The sequence below is a fragment of the Camelus dromedarius genome, chromosome 14 (assembly GCF_036321535.1).
Source record: "Camelus dromedarius isolate mCamDro1 chromosome 14, mCamDro1.pat, whole genome shotgun sequence".
Taxonomy (NCBI): domain Eukaryota; kingdom Metazoa; phylum Chordata; class Mammalia; order Artiodactyla; family Camelidae; genus Camelus; species Camelus dromedarius.
Window position 1 is genome coordinate 15,211,192 of NC_087449.1, and position 15,532 is coordinate 15,226,723.

The window sequence follows — 15,532 nt, forward strand, 5'->3', positions numbered from 1 at the left end:
ATTTTAACAAAAAGTTTTACTTAGTATAATTTAACTTAATAGATTGGAAATTTGTTTTTACATTTGTATGCCTTGCTATCCAGTGTAGTTCAATGAAGACTATGAAAAATAGAGAAGATAGAAATAGTTTTATGGCAAGTAGGAGAATGAGGTCACAACAGGAGCTTAGTAAGAGCATACTAAAAGTGCTAATTAGAGTTGAAACCCCAGTTTAGATTGGTGATCAGAAATTTATGATGATAGTAATATAAGGTGGATACTGTTATTACAGTTTCTACCACTACTGCTACCACTACCACTGCTATGACACTATGATATAGATGGACTTTCGAATGGAAAGCTGGACATTTTACAGCAGACAAGGAGTCTGTACTGGTATGAACCGTCCAATGTTGAGTTCCTAATCCGAGGCACTTTCTCTGGAATGTGCTTTCCACTGTTCATTTGTAAAGAACAACATGGCCCCAGAAGGGACCTGCCCAGAACATCGAATAGAAATTAGCAGTTAGGGATGCAGCCAGGACTTCAGGCCCTGAGGTCACCGTCATGTGGATCTTTTTAAGTGACTTTCTTAAAGTTCAAAGTCATTAAAGTAATTCCTCAGCAGGGGCTCCACTCATCAAGCTTTGTTTTGCAGGGGTAATTACCATCAACACTAATGGGAATTCTGTATTTGACTCAAAAAGTAAGCACCACGCTAGCTCCTGAAACAGGCTACAAGAGTTACTGATCTGCATCTAAATGTTTTCCAAGGTTTTCAAAGGAGAGAGAATTCAGTGGGTATTAAGAGGACACTTAAATAAATTCTTCTTTGCTTCTACAGTTATTTATATTTTTTCTAGAATATAAGAATGCATAAAAATGTAAGATGCTGTTTACTGAGAACAGAACAACAATCATACGTGCTTATTATGTGTGAGGCAGTATGCTTAGTATTTTACTTCACATTTTACTTACTTTTTCCCCACAGCAGCCTTTGAAGGGTTAGCCTCTTTTCACAGGTGTGGAAATTGAGAGTGGAGAGGATCAGTAGTTTTCCAACACTTAGCACAGGTTCTCAACCCTGAGCTGAGGGCTGTGGGAGTACACACGGAGAAGACTCCTTTTAGAGTCTCATCTGGGAAAATAAAACCAGGTCTGTTACCAGAGACGAAGAAAGCTATGATATTATATACTGCAGTGCAGGCCCAACCCTACTTCTCAGGGTCCCTTCTAGAATAATAATATATCTGATACTAATGTCAGCATGTTCAATGGCGTTGTCCAAAATCAGTCATTTTCAGAGCCTGGAGTGAGAGTATACACAGCGGCCCAGATGCCATATATTCAGATATTTAAGTCAATCTCTCAAACTGTTGAATGAAACATGCACTGTCTTCTTGATAAATATACTTTTATAATGACCTATAAAGCTGACATTAAATTTAGAATTCTAACCCTTCAGAGTTCCATGCCAGAGTGTGGCCAAGTGAAGAAAGCCACTAGCCTATGTCCTGTCCCCATCTCTTCCCACCCCTGGCTCTGTCCCACTCTGCAAGGGGCCCAGCCTTTACGGCCAGGGAGGGCCATGTCACAGCCCCCTGAAGTATGGGCACAGTGAATGGACCTAAGCGCTCAACTTGACTCTTGGCTTTAAAGAGAAATTAGAATATCAACAGGGAAGTTCAACATTTTCTGGGTTTCCCAGTCTCTGGGATTTTCTTCCCAATGGCTTTTTTTTTTTTTTTTTTTTTCATGTAGCCTTTAACCATCTCAGTAAGTGATGTCACTCTCCTTACAGCTGCCCTGGCTGAAAACCTTGGAGTCATCCTTGATTTCACTCATAAGTCACACCCAGTCCCCCAGAGTAAATCCTGTCAGCCCTGTCTACAGAAGTTATCCAGAATTTGACCACTCCTCAACACTTCTAGTGTTATTACCCTGGCCCAAGCCACCGTGCTCTCTCTCCAGGATTAACTAGTTTCTGTGTTTCCTGCCTTCACCCAGTCTGTTTGCAACACAGCAGCCAGAAGGACTTTGGCACTGGCCAATCTCTCTGCCTAGAATGCTCTTATACCAATGTTGAACGGCTTGCTACCACACCTCCTTCTTTCAAATGCCATTTTCTCGGTAAGGCCCTCTCTGCTTGCCCCACCTAAAACTGCCACCGTCCTGACTTTCCATAACCTCCTTCCCTTCTCTTCTATTTTTCTCCTCGCACTTATCACCTCTGACATATGTGTATTTCATTTACCTTGATTTTTTATTTTCTGTCTCCCTCCACTATAATACAAGCTCATAAGAGCAGGAATTTTTGTCTATTGTACTTACTGCTGTGTCTCTAGAAAGGTGCTTGGTGTAAGGAAGTCATTAAATACATTTTAATGAATGAATGAATGAATGAATATCACTAGCAGTATACGCTATAAGTGAGTAGCCATCTCTTGTTTCACTGGCTATGATAAGTATATATGTGTGTATATACACACACACACACACACACGTGTATATACATATGTATATGTACGTATGTGTATATATACCAGAATAGTAATGCAGGAGGCAAAAATCAGAGTAGTTTCTAAATCTTGTCTTGGCTCTATCCTGACACATACTAAATCCTGGATAATAACCTAATTGATGCTTGATGAGAAACTTCATGATACATCATTTTATGTGGCAAATTTTTAGCAGTGATTGAATCATCCAGAACCCCTTCTTTGGTACCTGCCCCTAACCATCAGCCTTGCAGAAAGGCCAGGTATTAGCAGCGTTTGTACTATGAGTTGCAACTGCTCGGACCCAGGTGTTATAATTTGAATTGATTTAGCTGTGAGTTGTGGAAGATAGGACTAAGAGGCATAAACAAAGTTGATGCACTCCTATCTCTCTCGCATGTGCTCATTAAGTGTAGTAGTAGGCAGACTAGAACTTGTTTGGCAGATGCTAGCAGAGAACAAGACTTCATCTAGTTCGTTTTTCCCCCATTCTTAAGATAGGCTTATACTTTATGGTACAGAATGGCTGCTTAAGCTCCAGCCATCAAGTTCACAGTTAGCAGAAAGGGTGGAAAACTCAGGGTGGTCTGGAATATCCTCTTGTCAAAAAGCAGGTCATATGTCCAATGATGTTGGAGGCACTGTTAACAATATAAAGCAGTTACATGGTGGGGGAGGGCTCCCACTGGTCAATTTGAGCAGCACAAGGAGAATAATCATTATGATTAATCAAAACAAATAGAATTGAAGATTAGGCAAGCATTCACAATGGTGACAAAATAAAAGCAAGTTAATAAAAATGTGGAAAAAGTTAAAGAATAAAAGAAAGATGTTTATAATAGGTTTGTTTAGATTTGATTTTATAGAGTTGTTATTATGAGTTTTTAAAATTTTCTTTATATATATTTTCTTATTTCTTTCTTTCTAAACACGTATTTGTATGTTATTTAGAAAGCATTCATTCCAAGAAGTGGGATAGCATATGGTTATGAAGGAGAACCCTGGAGCCAGAATATCTAAATTTGATCCATGCTTCATCATTTACAATTTTTTTCTGTGCCTATTTCCTCAGTTGCAAAATGAGAATTGTACTGCCTAGTTCATTGGGTTGTTATGAATTTATATGGTTTAATATGCATCAAGCACTTGGCACTGTGCCTAGTACTTCCAAAAAAAAGCATACTATTTTTTAAAATCCATGTATCTTACCTATACAGCTACCTGTGTACCTATGTCTAAAGCAAAGAAGAAAGGAAATATAGGTAGGTAGGTATATAGATGATAGATAGATAGACAGACAGACAGACAGACAGATAAAAAATAGCAACAACCATTAGTTTGAATAGGGTTTCTGTCACTGTCAATAGAAAATGTCCTGACTACTCTAATCATAAATTCCCCAGAGAAAACCTCCCAGTGCTGAGAAGAGTATCTGACATATAATATGTGGCTAATAAGCTGGTGCTGAAATGTAATAAATGGAAGAAACCAAAAGTTAAAATTAATGTTAAAGATTTGGAATATATTCTCAAATATTCCATATTCCATTAAAAATAGTTAGCTTTGTTCATCTTTAATGGATACTTGTAACAGACTGCTATATGTCTTCCCTAATATTCCTTCTTATAATTTTATAATTTATCAATTAAACTTTGAATCACACCAAAACATACACCTACGGATCTACATTTACCAGCTTTCTTTGTGGTTAGGTGTGGCCATGAGACTTACTTCTGTTCAGTAAAATCTAAATGAAAGTGTGATTCAGGATTCCTTAGAAGTCTCCTTAAAAGGGGGTGGGGCATGATATTCTTTTCTCTCCTTTCTTTCTGCTCCCTGGAATACAAATATGATGGCTAGACTTCAGGCAACCACTCCAGATGTTGAGGCAATGCCCTGTAAATGGTAGAGTAGCAAGACAGAGGATGCAAAACATTATGAAACTATCATACCATTCTTGGACTGCCTACCTATGTAATCTTTTTTTTTTTCTTTTGCCTGAAAAAGATGTATGCTTCTATCTTGTTTAAGCCACTGTTATTTTTGGATTTTCCATTACAGTGTATTCAGTCAAATCCAACTCCAAATAACAAACAGCTATCTGGTTATTTAACATGTATTTGAAAATATATTGTGTACAAAACGCTGTACTAACTCACCATACAGTATAAAAAATTTCTTAATTTGTTGATCTCTACCCTTCAAGATCTTATCATTTAATAAAGACTATAAGTATATACACAAATAATTACAACATAATGCAACTTGCATTAGTTTCACATATAATTCATATATTTTAATTTAAGTTTACTGTAGATAATCCTGTATAAATGGTTGCCCATAAGTACATGGCAAATGAGTTAAGAGTAACACAGCCAGTTAGAAGCATACAGAATATTCAGGTGCTAATAAAGACGAGATTCATTGTCTCTTGCACAATATGCTTTTTTCTCCCCTCTGAGCCATCTCAATGTCAATTACAGATGTTATGATAGGAAGGTATGGTCTTGGTAACATAAATGTATAAAATTATATTTCACATTTGACTGTAGCTTACGTTGAATTTGGAATTAGGAAAACTGCACACATTTAAACCAAAACTTAGATTAGCATTTCAGGGTTCAGTGTTGTGTCTGTTTCATGATAGGGTGAGGTCATGAGTTATGTATTCTGTATGAAATTACTCCTTACATTTGACTTCAACTCATCACAATCAGTGTATATGAAAGGATTGAAAGGGAAATGATAAAGGAATACAAATTACATTGAAAACATACTCATCAGAGTTTTCAAGAGATATATGTAATTAATAAAAGTTCAGAATACACTTTCACTAATAAAATATGACTTATGGATTTATGCCAAAACAAAATATGTAAGTGATACAGCATGTTGCTTACTTCGGTTTAAAAGTCCCATTTAAGAATGTTTTTATAGAAACACAAATGGATGTATTTTTCTGGATCTAACTCAGGGCTAGAAAGGGGTGAATATGAGTGTACTAAGATGTGCAAGAACAGACAGCTTGCTTGCCGTCATTATGAATTCATGCTCATCTACCTGAATAAATCATTTGAAAATTTACTTCAGGGTGGATCAAGTATTTGGCCATTCAGCTGTATAGCTGACTTAGGGGAATGCTGTCTCTAAGAGGAACAAGATTTTATTTCCATATCCCGTCAGTGAAATTTAGATTATAAAGAACTATTTCAAGCCACATTACCTTTGCCTAAGCCAAAAGTGCCAATTTTATTTTCATGGTTCATAACACCTTGCATAGTTTTGTTGTTTAACTTCGAAGTACCATTCTCAGCCTTTTAGTGTGCCTAAAAGGCAATGTTTTCAGGCCTAGAAATGTCTCTTTTCCTTGTTCTACACACAGAAGAACTCAATGAGTGTTAATGATTAAGCGTTTGTGTTGTGGGCTTTGTGGTAAAATTTCATTGCCAAAGAAATACTCCTTAGAAAGGCAGCCTGGCGATGGAGTGGAAAAACATGGACTTTGAAGTAAAAACCAAAAATGAACAAACAAACAAAACCCTGGGCCTGGACTCAGTCTATTCTTTATAACTGTGTGAACTTAGATGAGTTATTAAACTTCTCTGAGTCTTACTTTACTCCGTCATGAAGAAATATTATGCAGAGGTTAAAATGGCAGACATTGAAATCCAACTGCCTGGATTTTAATCCTCAATGGTGGTATAATTTTGGGCAAATTCCTTAATCTCTCTTAGCCAAATGCTTCATGTGTAAAATGAGTATAATAATAGTACTTGTTTCAGTGAGTAGTTTCATACATGAAAAGTATTTAGAACACTGCTTGGTCATACAGTGATTTTTAGTATATGATAACTAATATTATGTCTAAATAATCACTTCTTCCTGATTATTTCTATTGCTGTCTATAAAATGGAGACAGTCATATGCACTTTATGGAGGATTGAGTTAAATAACACATATAAGCAACCCCAAATGGGGAAGAGAAGATGCTCAGTAAGAATCAACTTCATCTATAAAATACTTCAGAAGCATTTTGTAAAGAGTAACTGAGAATATACACTAAAAGCCCAGCACAGAGAGTAGATCCTCAATAAATGTTAGTGCTAATATGGAAATGTCTTCTTCTTCCACAGACTTAACTATGGAAAGATACAAAAAACAAATATTAGAAATGGATTCCCACTTGTTAGGAATAGTCTCATGGCTTCAATGTAATGACATTTTAAGGACCAGTCAGTTCTCATGTGTGTTAGCATTAGAGAAGACCACCCTGCTGTCACTTCAAACATCTAAATAGTTACCTACCAACTAAAGAGTGAAACGGACCTCCCGTGCCTGTGAGTCTTCTAATTCTCCTTCATTCTTTGATGTCAGTGAAGGGCTTAAAGCGACTTCCCACTGTGTTGTCCTTTCTGATAAAGGCTGGCTTTCTTTGGGATGACCATCTTCCACGTGAAACTGCTGATGCTGCTTGCCTCAGAAGGAACCTCATCCCGTCCTTTGGACTAACAGCAACCAGAAACACATCACTCCCTGGTGTCCCACCAGTGCCCTTGAGATATCGTCACCATCCACCCGAGCAACAAATACCTCACCTGGCTTCTGCAAGCGTTTAACAGGGAAAACCACATTTGGGACGAAGAATGCTGAGTTATAAACTCTGGGGGTCAGATGGGGGTGCTGGAAGAGTTCCAGACAATCTGTTTATTTTTATTTTTTATTTTCTATGTGAAAAGCATGTACCTCCCAGTACCACAGTATAGATGCTGCTGCCAAAACTACTTATGCACTCGCCTCATTTCCCGGGCTGAGAGTCATACTCCTCCATTTACAGTGATTATCAGCATTCTTTACACCAAACTGCCCTCAGAGCAGGGGACTTGGCAGGACTCAGCAGCAGTGTCAGCAACTTCTCAGTTTTGGGATTTCAGTTTCAGAAATGGAAGGTTTCAGAGCCCAGAACTATGAATATTTTACTCAACATCTGCTTCCCTCTGCAGGAGGCGGGAGGTGGACTGGGAGCAGGGCTGGGTGTCTGTGGTGATTGTTTCCATCATTTGTCTCAGATTCCCAGGGAGGCCGTGGACTTTAAATGGAAAGAGCATTGGCTTTGGGGTTAGTCAGACCTGCATTCACATTTTAGCTATGCCCTTATTTGCGTGTACTTGGGCAAATCACTTAACTCTTCCCAAGATCCGTCTTAGTCATCTATAAAATGGGTTTCATGATCACAGAACTTGCAGAGCTGGTGTGAGTATTAGGTTACACAGTTATGGAAAGGCTTTCAACAGACCATCTTCTTCCTTTCAGCTGTTGCTCAACCATCATGAGACAGAGACGTGCAACTCTCTTGGCTACCGTGGGAACGGTTTCCTTGCTACTGTAAGTGTCAGAAAGCTTGTGTCTGCCTGAAAGCTATCAGTGAAATAGATGACTGATCATTATCCCAAATATCTGTGTTTCTACAGGTCACACCAACCTTGGTGACTTCAGAGAACAAGGATACAACATGGTGGTTTTTAACTCTAAGCTCCATTCTCCTTACTCCTCATCCCCTGCCGTCTTCGCCCCACTAGTCAAAGTTGATGGTTTCTGGCTACTGCTACTGATGCAGTGTCCTTTCCACCCACTCCTGGCTGTTGTGCTCTGTAGCTGCTGTTGCTGCTGGCAGAACCTGTCAGAAATGACCAGCTCTGATGCCCCAGGTGTGGCTATCATCTTTGCTGGTGGCATTTGTCATCACGACTTTTCACTGCTTGCTGTTGCCTTTATCATTCCCACTCTTTTCATTCCCACCACCCAGATCTTCTGAGACAGGAAAGCCTCTCTCCATACAGTGATGGTAGGTCTAGTCTGGCTCTAGGTTTTAGGGCTTTGCAAAGAAACTTGAAACAGCCAGCTTTCCAGAGGCCGGGCTGATACTGTATGAGAGACACTGCTCAGAGTTGTACGTGAACATGGCTGATGTCCCTGAGTCAGTATCCAAGAATTGGGCCCGAGCAACTCAAACCCAGCTCCCTTCTACCAAAAAATTCTTTATAATCATAGTGTCCAAATACCATTTCTGACTCCCAGGTGTAACTAGCCCGCCATAGACACAAAGAAGTAAATAGCGAAGGCTTCATCCGTGCAGCAGTGTGCCCTGGGTGGGGAACTTAGTACTTCATTCCTGGAGCTCAGTTGTAATGATATATAATTATATAGCTGCTGATGCGTTGGGGTGGGGGGACAATTGTGAATGAACACAAAAATAGAGGAAAGTTATTTTGAGTGATGGTGAAGAGTTTTCAGGCAGGTAAATGCAGCCCCAGATCATGGAAGCTTCGAGTGCATTGCACAGTGTGACATCTGGAAGAATTTGGGTTATATGTATCTAAGTGATAGCAATTAGTAACAGAAGTCAGACCGTAAGACATGTACTTGCTGATCTCTTTATGGAAAGGGAATAATGACTTTTTGAAGGGTTGAACTTTGAGCAATTATGCACAGAGAAACTTAACAAGCTCTTCATTTACTTTACTGAGTATATTTATATTATTACCCAGAAGAGCCAGACTAGTAAGAGCCAAACAAGGACAAGACATGTGGAAAACAAGAAAATAAGAGAATTCATGCTGAGAGACACCGTATCAACCACTTGGGGTTTAGATAATGTAGCCATAAAATGTGTAATCTAAGCTGTGACTCTTGAGAATAAAAGCGGGCACTATTGCAATGAAACTTTTTCAGCTACAAAATTAGAGCATAAGGTTACCCCAGGCTTAGAGCCCCACCAGCTGCTAGTGAGGACTGACCAGTAGACACACGAGTGTGTGCCTGTGCATGACATACAATTTGCTGTGATTGTTTATACTTATGTTAAATGTTGGTGAACTGCGTGTTGCTCACTCCATAGCAAAGATTCAAGTCATTTGAATTAGTCTTGTTGTTAGACATTTTCATGTTGGAAGAACCCCTTTAGGGGTTGTTAGGAGAGGTACTTGATCCTGTTTGAAGCTTGTAGTCCCTATATTTATGCTCAAAGAAAGCTTAATTTTGATTTTACAATTTGAAATGCTAGTTGACCACCAACTTCATTTTACTTCATGCTCTGAAAACTCTGGAGTAAATGCTGATGACTGAGCTGCTCATTTAAGTAAATATTTATATTTGTGCAACCTATTTATTTCTATTCACTACTAAGAGTTAATGCTTTTAGTGCTCCCTTTAGTTATAACAGATTTTATAATAAAGTTATAACAGATTTAAAGATAAAGTTTGCCTAATGCATTGTACTATTTTGTCGTTAAAAAAAAGTACATTCATCCTTTAATTTGAAGTAGAAAAGGAATAAGTTTTGATGTATTTTTTAGGTCAAGAGGCCTGACCCTGACCTGTAACCTCAATACTTGCCTCTCCAACGTATAAGTCATTTGCTAATATATATAAAGTCATCTAACCTAGAAATATTATATTTTGTCTTAGCCAAAGACATGAGAAATGATATGCAGAAAGAGCTGAATAAAGGCACATTGATTTTGACAGCATATCGCAAAACAAAAGTTTGCTCTTGATTTTAAAAGCCACTACTTCTTATATTACTCAGATGTCGAGTAACTGAATAAAATGTTCCAACTTACTTTCTTTATTTTCTCAACTCAGCAGATAGCTTTTCTGCCCATCCCATTTCAGAATCGATCATGTACTTGAAAGAAGTCTTTACTTGAAAGAAGTAAAGATAAAACTCTACCATCCTCTCTAGGTACTTATTGCTTACCTTGTCCCTGTCTTCATAAATTGAGGGAAGTCGCTCTCTATACACATCCATTGTTGGCATCCTGCCATTCCTTATATGAATAGATTACTTTACTCGTGGGCCATGTCCTTTTCTCTCTCCTTTCCAATCAGTCTGATTGGCTTCCTGGTAATCTTATTCTTAAATGTGTGTAGCTAAAATGAAGGCCTACAATTTTCCTCTTCGAGCCACATTTTATCTTCTAAAAAAGAGAATTTTAGAAAAAGCTTTCTTTTTTTTTTTAACTAAACACAGGTAGAAAGGAGTAATTTTCTGACAAAATAATGCTTTCTTCTGGTTTATTTGCAGTGTATTTGTGGTTGGGTCATACCTGCTTATACACATTATCTGATGTCACCTATCTCATGTTAGTGGCTCATTAGTTTCTCTTTCCTCCTTGAGTTTTGTGAGGACCTGGAGAATTTATTGTGTAGGGGTGAGTGAAATAGCCATTCTTTGATCTATCTGGAATTAAGCGTCAGCGGGTAAAAATGTTCTTATTCCTTTAGCAGGAAATGAAGATGAAGGGTTCTGTTTCTCACTTATCACTAGTCAAAAAGAATTACAATTCTCAGGAGCAAATTGAAAAGTTAAGAGGAAAAAATATTTTCAAGAGTGAAAGTTCTCCAGGTGCTGAAGGGATTGAACACATCCCATCTGATGGATGTATCAACACTGACATTTGTGAAAATGTGCATGAAGAAATATGCACTGATTTTAAACTGCATGCCACAAAGGCCTAAAAAATAATGCATGATTTTCCATTTTCTAACTTAGATGGAAAAACATGTGTTTTGCTCACAATTTTGTCTAAGGGAAATGTGAACTTGCAGCCAAGTGCATTCACATGCAGGCCCTTTCCCTGAGATTGCTTTCAAATGTAAGCATAGCATATGTTGTTCTGTTAGGGAAAAAAATAACAAAGTGAACTTTTACCATGTGAATTCCTAATATACAGGATTATGGGAAAGAGTCATGTGGTTTGAAACAATGCATGGTTTACCTCTAGGTAGATTCATAGGGGTGGGGCTGAGGGATGAGTGGCTTTAACCCTTGTGTATTGTACATCACCCCGTGGTGCCTGCATATGTGTCAGAACAGCTTTCCTCTGTGGGGGTGTGGAGAGAGAGCTCACTAACCACATTAGTAATAATAATAGACCAATGGCACATTTGTTGACAGATGTTTCCTACCCAATGAAAAGGAGATAGAGGAAATTAGATGATGAATTTTAAGGCCTGAAGCTCACATTGTATTTTTTTTTTTTTTTCACATCTTCAAGTATTGTATTCTTCCCAAGGTCACCAGCTAGGTGTTGGCTGCTTTTGGTGACACTGAAAAGTCCTTAGAGTCTAAATGAATGAGCTCTGGAATTGCTCCCATTATGAACTGCTAACCAATTTATCTCAACTGGCACTTGAATGTAACATTAAAAATGAAGGTCTTGGACTGCCTTGTGGCTTGTGGAAGAGCACTGAATGATTTATTCTCACTGATTTTCTCCATTTTCCATGCTAAAATATTTTTACATGGTCAATAAATTATGAAGGCTGACATTAACAGAATGAACTGTGGATGAAAGTATGTGAACTTGAGTATTTATAAGAATGTAGAATTGATGTTTTACTTTTTCTCCAACCAGCTCTGGACATGTGGGATCTCAGTTAAATGAGGGCATCTAACTTAACTCAGATTAATTTAGTAAGAGGTCCTGGAGACTGATGGGTCATGGGTCATTAATAATAGAAAATAGTGTGCTTAAGTACTTAGGACATTTTAGTGAAAGAAGGTGACGTGTTCGGAACAAGTAAGAAGAGGCACTCTCAGTCCCTTGTGGGGAAGCCTTTGACACTGAAACACTGAACTTGATTCTGACCGGCGGCCATACTTGATTTCTGATGTGCTGGTGATGTCTGCTTATCACCCAAAGGATCAGGTTAGCATTTGGCAGAGGTTGTTGAGAGCTGATATTGCAAGCTGTACCAGCGATGGAGGCGTGTTCTAAAAAGGAAAGGAAAGTTAATTCACGAAAGTTAAAGGAAAGGAAAGTTAATTCAGGCACAGTCATTTAGACATTGGAGAGAAGCTAAAATGTTCTACTTGGAGAAGATTATATGACTTACTGCTGAGAAAAAAAAAGCCCCACATGTTTTGAGAAATCAAAATACTGCAAAGGGGTCATTAAGAAGTGACTTTTTAGGCATACGACAGGGAATAACATGCTAGCAGCTAATATTTTGAACTTTACAATGTATTATGTTTTGTACTCTACTTATTTTACTTCGATTAACTCTCAAAATGTACTATGTCTTAGGTTCTTTCTAATTTTTTGGTTATGGACTCTGTCATTTATAGCAATAATAACAAACATACATTAAGCCTCTGTAGGGCTTCTTAAGTCTTTGAGCAGATGGCAGCAGGCAATTTTTAAAAAATCAGAAGAGAAAATCATTGCTAAACTTTTTCATACTATATTGATTTATACCTGGAGTTCTCATAATCAATAATCTGAAAGCTCCATGTGTTTTTCAGTCCTGAAAGGGATAATCTAGTATATTTCCTGGCGTCCACAAGGATCTAAATATTGACATTTTTTTCTTTAGATGCCAACTTCCTGAGCTCAAAGGAATTGACATGACAAGCACTTGGAGTGTACTGGATGCTTATGACCTCATGAATACTGAAATGAGAGATGATGAAGCTTGTTTTTAGCAGAGTGTTTAGAATGGCCTCATGGGCTAATTTTTGCTTAGAGCTGCTCATGTAACCGTTGAAGATGTGCTATCAGGGCACTCTGCCAAGGTCTGTGATTGTTGTTATTTAGCACTTTATTTTAAGAGCTTTAAACATCATCCAGAAATATTTACTAAGTGCATGTATGTGCAAGGCAAGGCTGTTTGAGGGCTGGACAAGCTTTCTAGCTCTAAGTAGTGAGTAATTTCAGCCTTTAGCACATGATGAGGAGTGAGGACCTATGCCCTGCTGAACAGAAGAAAGCATGGTTTCTTAAGTTGTTCCACAAAAGATATCAGAGTTTTGAAAATTTGGCATTAAGCTTTTTCTACTCAAGTTACCTTTTCACACACTACATATTACACATACAAAATTGAGAAATGGAAAATAACCTGGGTAGTTTAATGAGTGTGGCAAGGTAGTCTGGATCAATGTAGTGCAAATCTCCTTCTTTGCTCGATAAAATTTCTTTGGTGGTTTTTGTTTGGTGGGATTTGTTGGGTTTTATGGGTAATTTTTTTTCTTACTTTTCATTTCTCTACATCATTGTGTATTGTGGGATTTGCCAAATTTAGAGAACTACCCTATATGAACAGATCCAATTATGATTCTTTTGATCAGAATGGGATAAAAACCAGAATATCCAAAGACAGACTGGTCAGCGGATTTTATATGCTCTTAATTCTTTATTTCTTTATCAAATTTAACACGCTGCAGTATCTGAATGAAATCCATGTTTCTTCTAGTAGTCTGCAGAAGTGTGGAAATCCTCAGTCACCAGAAAGACCTGGAGTCCCAGAGCTGATCAAGTCCATTAATGCTGAGGATGGGGACAAAAGTTTTTTAGCCTCATATGACAGCCCTGTAGAGACTATCCAGTGACCTGCTGAAAAGGGGGCAGGATGTTCTGATTTGTGTATGACTTTTCCTGAGGGAAAATGTAAGTCTATGGAGACATTTTATTATAACTTCTTTTTGCCTTATGTGGACAAAGGACAAATTTCTTCCTCCTCTATCTACAGTGAAGAGCATAAGTGAAAAAGCTATAGAACAGTTCATAGGTAACAGGCTTCCAGCAAGGTATTTGCAGATATTGCTTCTTTTTCTTCTCTGCAAATAAGCATCTTAAATTTAGAAAAAGGATGTAATGACTTCAGCATATCCTAGGAATAATGATCATAACCAATTAGGCCATGCATTGCCATGAAAAGACAAACACATGATATAGGAGGCCAGATGGTTAAGGTCTCAGGTCATTGTACATGTAGTCTCATTGGTGTCTTGGCTAAAGTTCAGGTGTTTTCTAATGACCAACAACAATCAATAAAAGAGTACATTGTCTTTATTTTGACTTTTATTTTCTTTACCCAGTTATTTATTTAGTTCTCTTCTAGTGGAGATTCTTAACACAATAACCATTGGAAAAATATGTATTTATCCACTGACTAGTCATGTGAACAAAGAATAAGCACCAGGAAGCATTATTGTCTTACTTGACTCAGCTATTAGTACTGTATGGATAACAAAAGCCAAAGCCATGAATTTTAATAATTGCATTATGAAATTGTTATGATGATTAAATAAGATATTTTTGTAATGTCTTGCACAGTGCTTGGCTTACATAGGTGCTTAATAAATCTTTAATAGAATGTTTTTTGAAAAATGGGGGATGGTTCAATCCTCAGTATCTCCTCTAAAAATAAAATAAAATAAAACCTATAAAACCTAATTACTTCTCCCTCCAAAAAGAAAAAATTGACATGAAAAAGATATTGATCACCTAGTCAGGGAAGATGAATTGCTTCCCTTACACTTTAACATCTATTTCTTCACATATCCAGTACTCTCCAAAGCTGTCTTTTTAAAACTTCCTTTCATTTCTCTTTCTGATAATTTGTTGTTAGTGTATAGAAATTCAGCTGATTTTTGTATATTGAGTTTGTGTCCTACAACAAAAAAAAAATAGTTCATTTTAAGTTGAAAAATAAGAAGTTATAGAATTGGTGTTTGTCTCAAGAACTTATGCAAGCTTAAAATGCAAATAATTTAAAGAAATGGAAGTCCATGCTCTTGGCTCAGAAGAATTAATGTTGTTAAAATGGCTGTATTACCCAAAGTAATCTACAGATTTAATGCAATCCCTATCAAATTACCCAGGGCATTTTTCAACAAAATAGAACAAAGAATCCTAAAATTTATATGGAATCACAAAAGACTCAGAATTGCCAAAACAATACTGAGGAAAAAGAATGAAGTTGGAGGCATAACCCTCCCAGACTTCGGACAATACTACAAAGCTATAGTAATTAAAACAGCATGGTATTGGCACAAAAACAGACTTATGGATCAAAGTAACAGAATAGAGAGCCCAGAAATAACCCCCCACATCCATGGTCAATTAATCTTTGACAGAGGAGATAAGAATATATAATGGAGAAAAAGTCTCTTCAGCAAGTGGTGTTGAGAAAGCTGGATGGCCACATGTTAATCAGTGAAGTTAGAACACTCCCTCACACCATACACAAAAATTAACTCAAAATGGCTTAAA

At 37.6% G+C, this 15,532-nt stretch overlaps 1 long non-coding RNA gene across 1 annotated transcript in view; it reads left to right on the forward strand.

Annotated features, from left to right (window-relative positions):
* LOC135322866 (uncharacterized) overlaps positions 1 to 9,666 on the forward strand; it is a 196,175-nt gene extending 186,509 nt beyond the window's left edge. The window contains exons 3-4 of the long non-coding RNA XR_010383787.1: positions 7,788 to 7,859; positions 7,946 to 9,666. This is a non-coding gene — a long non-coding RNA (uncharacterized LOC135322866). The remainder of the gene's footprint in view (positions 1 to 7,787; positions 7,860 to 7,945) is intronic.
* The last annotated feature ends 5,866 nt before the right edge of the window (positions 9,667 to 15,532 follow it).